Source organism: Triplophysa rosa, linkage group LG15 (assembly GCF_024868665.1).
Source record: "Triplophysa rosa linkage group LG15, Trosa_1v2, whole genome shotgun sequence".
Classification (NCBI taxonomy): Eukaryota; Metazoa; Chordata; class Actinopteri; order Cypriniformes; family Nemacheilidae; genus Triplophysa; species Triplophysa rosa.
The window spans coordinates 10,431,359-10,438,738 of NC_079904.1; positions in this window are offsets into that span (position 1 = coordinate 10,431,359).

Below are 7,380 nucleotides of genomic sequence, written 5' to 3' on the forward strand. Positions count from 1 at the left end.
CTCTACTGGCAGTTCTTTTGACCTCATGTCTTGGTTTTTACTTTGATATGAATTTTCAACGGTTGGACCTTTTATTGAGAGGTATGTGCCGCTCCAAATCATACTTATTCAATTGAATTTGGCACAGGTTAACTCCACTCGAAGTGTAGAAACATCAACAAGCAAAACTAATGCTTCTGAGCTAAATTTCAAGTGTCCCAGAAAAGGGTATGAATACTAATGCAATGTACTTCAGTTTTTAATTTTTAATAAATTTGCAAAGGTGTCACAAATCTGTTTTTTTGTTTTGTCATTATTGTGCATGGAGTGTAGATTAATGTAAATTATTTTTAATTTAAAGTAGTTTAAGATAAGGCAGCAACATAACAAAATTTGAATAAAACGAAGGGGGATGAATACTTTTGCAAGCCACTGTAGGTTATGGTAAGCCTATAACAATTAAAAACGTATTTGCAAATGCGTTATTTAACGATAAATTCTAATAGAAAAACATTTTTCTTTATTTGTCACTTTCCTTATTCCTTTGACAAGATCTCCCAAGTGTCTACAGCCTTTATAAGATAGGTCCATAGCTGCTTCTCAATTCGAAGGCTGCGTTTGTTGGCCACTTACGTCATTATCTCAGGTTTTATTTCAGAAAGGTAACCATTACATTTCAAGGTAAGAATGAAACTACAATGATTACGGCTTAAGAGAAATAAATGTTAATTTTTGTAATGTTATTTTAACTGAAATGAGACAACCTCGATGACGTATGCGGTAGACAAATGTGACCTCCGGAGGATGCAGCCTTTGAATTGAGACACAACTCTTGTCTGATCTGTGCACCAAATTTAAAGGGACCGTTCACCTAAAATTAATGAAAGTAATGAAATTATGTTATAGACGTTTTTTGACAATCACAATACTTCTAATGCGAGGTTTTTATGTATTTTTTTACAACTTTCCGCAATCCCATACCCTCTGCAGTTCCTCCACAACATAACCCCCCCAGGCCGAAAAATCTCACTCCAAGTTGAACTCAAAAGTTGGCAGCCCTGCTTAAGGTAATCTTAAGGTAATTTTACCCCATTGTCAAAGTGTACATTTTTTAGGATAAACCTGTGTTTATTTTAACAAACCACCTGAAAAAACAATTAACTTATTAATTTGAATCATCACTCAGTTATGTTTCAGAAACTCCATGCATCTAACATTTTACATTTTAAAAAGAGCTGCTCTCATTCCAAAACTCTTCTCTCCTGAGACATGTCAGCCAACGGTTGTAAACCCAAACACAAAAGGCAGGAGGTAAAGCATTCTCTGGCTAAAACAGCACACGCTTGACTCACTTTTTTCTGTGTAAAGGGCTGTCACAGAAACAGGTACCACCTGCAGTATTGTTGTGCCAGATAAATGCTGCTCTTTTTAAGTGAATTATATAACCTCATAACCATATAATGTAAACTACATCAAACTTCAGTGCACTTAATCCCTTTGTGGAATCTCAGTTATCCGTATGCCTAACTACTAACTAGTTTGCTATAGTTTCAAAGTAGCTTCCCCAACTCGCATGTTGTGCTGAAGCAGCACTGTGAAAGACACTATGTTCATGCCACTGTATTTGGGACTGAAAGGGTGCCAGCGGGTTAATTAAAACCTAACCACTCAGGAGGTGGAGGTAAGAGGCTCTCGGCAACTGGGCTGACCTGTGCAAATGATGCTCCTCCTGCCACATTTAAAGGCAATTTACATCCCTCTCGAAACTATGCAGCTGTCTGACAGCGTCCCCGCGGCCCCTGCTGTCACTTCAATTATCGCAACCTTAGGTGCAGTGTAACGCCCTCCCCTCTCCTGTCCCATCTGGAACACCCAGGAGTGAGACATAACACTGATGAACTCTGTCAGCAGAAGACGACAGGAAGTCGTCAGCGAGATGCAGAGGAAAACAGACAAATATGTGGGCATGAATGTGACCACAAGGGAATAAACTCTGCTCCAAATGATCAGTCAGTCGTCAGGAGTGATTTACAGCAGTATTTAACATATTGCAGCTTGTGTATCTTTTCATAAGAACACAACCTGGAGAAGTTTTGACAATGATGGCTGACAGTTACAGCCGTGTTTGAATAACTTACGGTCAGTGTTGGGTGTAACTAGTTACTAAGTTGTTTATTAAGTGTAATTAGTTACTGTAATTTAATTACTTTTCCCTTGAAAAGGTAAAGTAAGGGATTACTCTTGTTTTTACTGTAATTTAATTACAGTTACTTCTGATGTAATTAAACTAAATACTGTGTAATATATTCAATAGTGGAAATGACATCAAAATTATAAGTCTAACTTTAAAATGTATGCTGTAATGTATCCTTCTCACATTTGTATACTTTGGTCAGTTAATAAGAATAATTTATGTAGTTACTTATTATTTATTTGAATGAATTAAATAAGCCGTTTCACATCTATCCTTGAATAAATTCTAATCAAGGTTGAGATATAGAAAGTAATTAGTAATAAGTAATTAAATACTTTTTGGAGAGAGTAATTTGTACAGTAATCTAATTACACTATTGAATATGTAATTAGTAACTAGTAATTAATTCCTTTTTCAGAGTAACTTACCCAACACTGCTAACAGTGGCAGTGGGGTGAATGGACTTCCTGCAATTTTAATGCGGCTGGCCTGGTGTTTTCTCTAAATAACACTGAATCATTGTTAAAACTCCCTTCAGGCATACATGTATTGGCAATGCTAAGCTGAGAAAGTCTATAATGCATGGAGGAAGCTACAGTGTCTGCAGCACTCCTATTCATCTCAATGGCCCTTTCTTGGCTGGATGTGATTGGAAATCTACAGTAAGTTCTGCTGCCTGGTAATTACGAGCCCGAGATATAAATAACATGATTCTTTTTTTGGGTGAACTATCACTTTAAGAAACATAATTTATTGTACAGTTGATGTAAGGTTTAATTGTTGGTGGAAAATATGTTATTTTATTGTGAACTTAAGAGTGGTTTAAGAGAAGACTTATCTAAAGGTACTGTGGCAACAGGCATATTGTAAGCAAACAGACTTTGCTTTCTTAAGGGGTTACAACTAAACTAGTTAATCTCATACTCTCAAACGCAAAACCTACCAAAAGTGACAATAACATCAACATATTACTAGAAGGGAATATATTTGAAAAGAGAAAATCATTATGACAGTGGCCATCTCAAGGGCAGAGGTCATGACTGTATGTGATTGCAATCAGCTCATCTCATCATGGTTCCTCTTCTAAAAAAATGTTCACTGCCGCCCCCACTTCACCTGAAGTAACACGTTGATATGGTTTGAGCGGAGTCATCACAATGGGTAATTATGCCCATGTATGCTTGTTTTGGAGTGGAAGGACGTGGACTTGAGGTCAAGTAGAAACCATCTAAAGGGGCAGAGCTGGGTCAAGATATACTTCACTGGTCTCCTCAAAACTGCAGCAATGAGAAGGTCTGTAAAGTGATGGGATCTCATTCCAACAGAAGAGCAAAGCAGTGAAGGGCGGTGCTGGTTTTATTTATGTGAAATGGCTCATTTGTGATACTAAGAGAGATCTTATGCACTTTCTGTTTTTGCCCCCTGGGCACTGATTGAAGTGATGAGTGAGATTTGCAGTACATGCCTGAATCAATAAGCGTTGAGATACAGTATCGTGATTCAATATTGACGAGTCAATCTCTGGTTGGATCTGCCACTTTGAAGTACAGACTCAATATGCAGAATGAATGGCAGGATAGCAATTCTGTTTCTGTCAGTTTAGGGATTGATCAATATCTGACACACTTGACTTCACTGATTCTTTACATCACGCAGAAGCTGTTGAAGGTATCATTTAAATGTAAAGCAAGATGTTGTATGAGATTTCTATATAAAGCTGCATTTGTCTAAAAATGTATTTGGTGCATGTCACAGAGGAGCAGAAGAAAAGCAGAGAGAAGATCAAAGCTGATGCCAGACCAGTGGCTGCCCTTCATTTGTCCCACTGCAGTTGACCAGCTAAAAGCATGAAGGTTTTGAAATGGGTACAAACAGGATCTCTATCTCAAAAGAGGCAACACATCAGAATAAGAAAGAAAAGCAGAGCCTTTTCAAATAAAGCTGTAAAAAAACACTGTGGAAAATGCTAGGTTATAAAATATAAACCTCAGTACAGAGGGTGATAAATGTTTCGCAGAGACAGACAGATAAGAGATGGACAGACAGAAAGTGGATTAAACTCTAGCAGGTTTTTCAACAATGAAAAAACTGAACTTTTAAAGTATTTACTAAATCAAACTGGTTGCATAATGGAGAAATTTAAGTGTTTGGGTAATCTGATGATCTTAAAAAGTCCTCATCTCTTATAACATCTCTATCAACTTCAGTATCAAGAGTAAAGGTGAAGGATAAGTTCTGAATTTTATTTTATTTCAATCTGCAAGAAAAAGACAAACACTTGATTTTATACCGCATCTCAGAGGAGGCACTTCATGTTCTCATTAACATCAAAACAGAATGCTTGCCTTTTTTCTTCTGTCTTAGCTTAGAATTATGCATACTGATGATTTCATTACATTTTTTTAGTCATTGCTTAATTTTAGTTGGTGAATAAAATGCACTGGTTTATCATAAAAAATATGTATCCAACAAGTTTCAAAAAACAGCTCAAAACATACCTGTTCCACATATGATGTTTAATTAACAAAGTTCGGGAGGAACCTAAGCATTTAATCAGCCCAGCCGGTCAACCATCAGCAATCACTGCTTCTACCTATCAGCTCAAGCAAGCTCTCCCATAAAAAGACAAACCATCTTACCGCTGCATCTCGCCAGATAAACATCGATAAGTTTCATTCGATGCTATGTCCGAGGATCTTTACAAGTAATAATCATGTCTCGGACGTTTCGCAACAGCGTTGCTCATAGACGCACACGCAAAACAGCAGTTTGCTTGCATTACACGGTTATTTTTGCTTTCTATAAACTATTCCCAAACGAAAACCAAACTCTAAAAGGATTTCATCAACTCAGGAAGGACGTAAGGTATTATTATTATTAAAAAGCGCTGCAGCCAAGCAGCAGGCCCGATCCGTAAAGCAACATTTCCACATACATCTTACCCGCAGATTCGGGAAGTGATTCCGTAACCCCGCTGGTTTACGTCGTGCTCGTCACCTCGTTCATTCCCAGATGCAATTGCTGCCGGTACGCTAGCTCGCTGCTAAACGCCGGCTCGTTGCAAATGCTAGCTCGCTGCTAACGCTGGCTTGCTGCTAGTGCTAGCTCACTGCTAACGGGACACGAGTGTTCAGACGCCGGCACCAGTAAACATATGCTAATCAGGCTCGCAAGATTGCCGTATTTCAACCCAATCCAATAACGATACGCCAATGCCAACACGTTAACGTTTCAATGGCTGTACACTTATCTTTTGCAAAGGGAAACAATCATCTTGGGTGAAACAATTCATTCTGTCATTCCATGCAGTCACTCTAATCAAATTAATGTCAAATTCCATGACTCATTTCCGATACTTCACAACGTATGAATAAAAACTAAGTTTACTAGTGTTTGAACTGCCAAACTCGCTGTTACACAAGAAGCTGGGTGAGTACAATCTTTTTACTTAAAACAATTTTGGTTTATCAACTGTCATGCCGTCGCCACTGCTGCACTCAAGAATGGCATATCACTGGCCAGCACGGGTGCAATTGTTCAGCGCCGTGCTGTTCAGCGAACGTCAGTCAAACAAACGTAGGCTTCCGGAGATTAGTAACATAATCGGCACTTCCGAAAGGGATTGCTGTCTGTATCATCCAGCAGGATGTTTCTGGCGTGCCGTTCTCATTTACATCTTGCCCAAATAATGCACGCCGCCATTACCTTTAATTTACACAATCGGCGGCACGCATCAGTACATTTAACGGTTGCTAAACCACAAGATCTCCATCATCTCTTGTCTGACAACCTGAACACAACCGCATCTTGGAATCGTAAACCCAGCCGCAATGTTAACTCCAAAATTAATCACATTCGACCCATACACTGCGCACAGCAATTTGAAGATGTAACAGCAAATTTTATTTGAGAACGTTTGGGTGACAGTAACATGCTCACTCTCCACGTCTCACTGCTCGCGCATAAAGCTAAGCATCATGCACACACTGGAATAACTCTGCAAGCACAGATATCACCTACACAAGACTTCATCACTATCAACGTAAACTTGCAACGATCGTTTTAACCTTTGCAAACAGACCTTGTGCGTTCACTGAGGTGTCAGTGACATTTATACGCTCACAAACCTCGCCATGCGAAACTAAACATCATCGCATACCTGCCAGTCATATCTGCTCTCGGGCAGTCCCCGACCAGAAGCGAACAAGTCCCCAGACTTTTCAGTATCAGATTCCCGCTACACAAGACGACATTCGACCACAACATGTCCAGATCAAACCCCTGCTCCCGCCCTCACGAGACGCCTATGATCGTCAGGTTACAGCAGCAGGCCATCGACAAGCCCGGGCCACGCCCCAGACCCTGCTGCTGCTAGCACCTGTCTGCTTCTTTACTCAGATGAGCCCATCACCTCAACCTTCCCAGCGCCATGCCGGCCCACACCGCCTCAAGCCACCTCAGCAGCACAAGGACCCATCCTTAGCATTCACCTTCTTCCTCAAGCCCGACCGCACTTCTCATTGGCTTTATTCAACTCTCAATCAACAGCCATAGCCAGCTCACAAACACCTATGATCATCAAAGGCATCCAGAAAACCCAGCCCGCCCGCCCAGACGCCAGGCAACCCATAACCTTGGAAATACTAACCAAATGCATCTCTACCCTCCACAAAGGATACTACTCCAGGCATTCTTTGGTTTTCTAAGAGCCTTGGAAATCTCCACCACATCCACCTTTAACCCCCTAGTCCATCCAACCATATGCGACCTATCAGTAATTGATCCAGAGACAATGTCATTCTCCATCAAGCAAAGCAAGACGGACCAAACCAGGAGAGGCCATTTTGTCTATATTTTCAACCTCCAGTCACCGATTCAACCTTACCAAACCCTCCTAGCCTACCTTCACTTCAGGAAACCTCAGACCAAAGCCGCATCAGATCCCCTCTTCGTCGACGAATCTAACCGCCCGGCCACACGCTTCTGGTTCCAGAAACATATAAAATCAGTCTTTTCTCCATACCGGCATCCCAGCAGATCACTTCTCCTGCCATTCTTTCCGCATCGGCGCGGCAACCACGGCCGCCCAAAAGGGCCTCTCACAGCCCCAGATCCAAGCGCTCAGCCGATGGTCATCCAAAGCTTACAAAAGTTACATCCGAACAGACCGCGCCCTCATCAGAGAAGCACACCGGACCCTCATCACT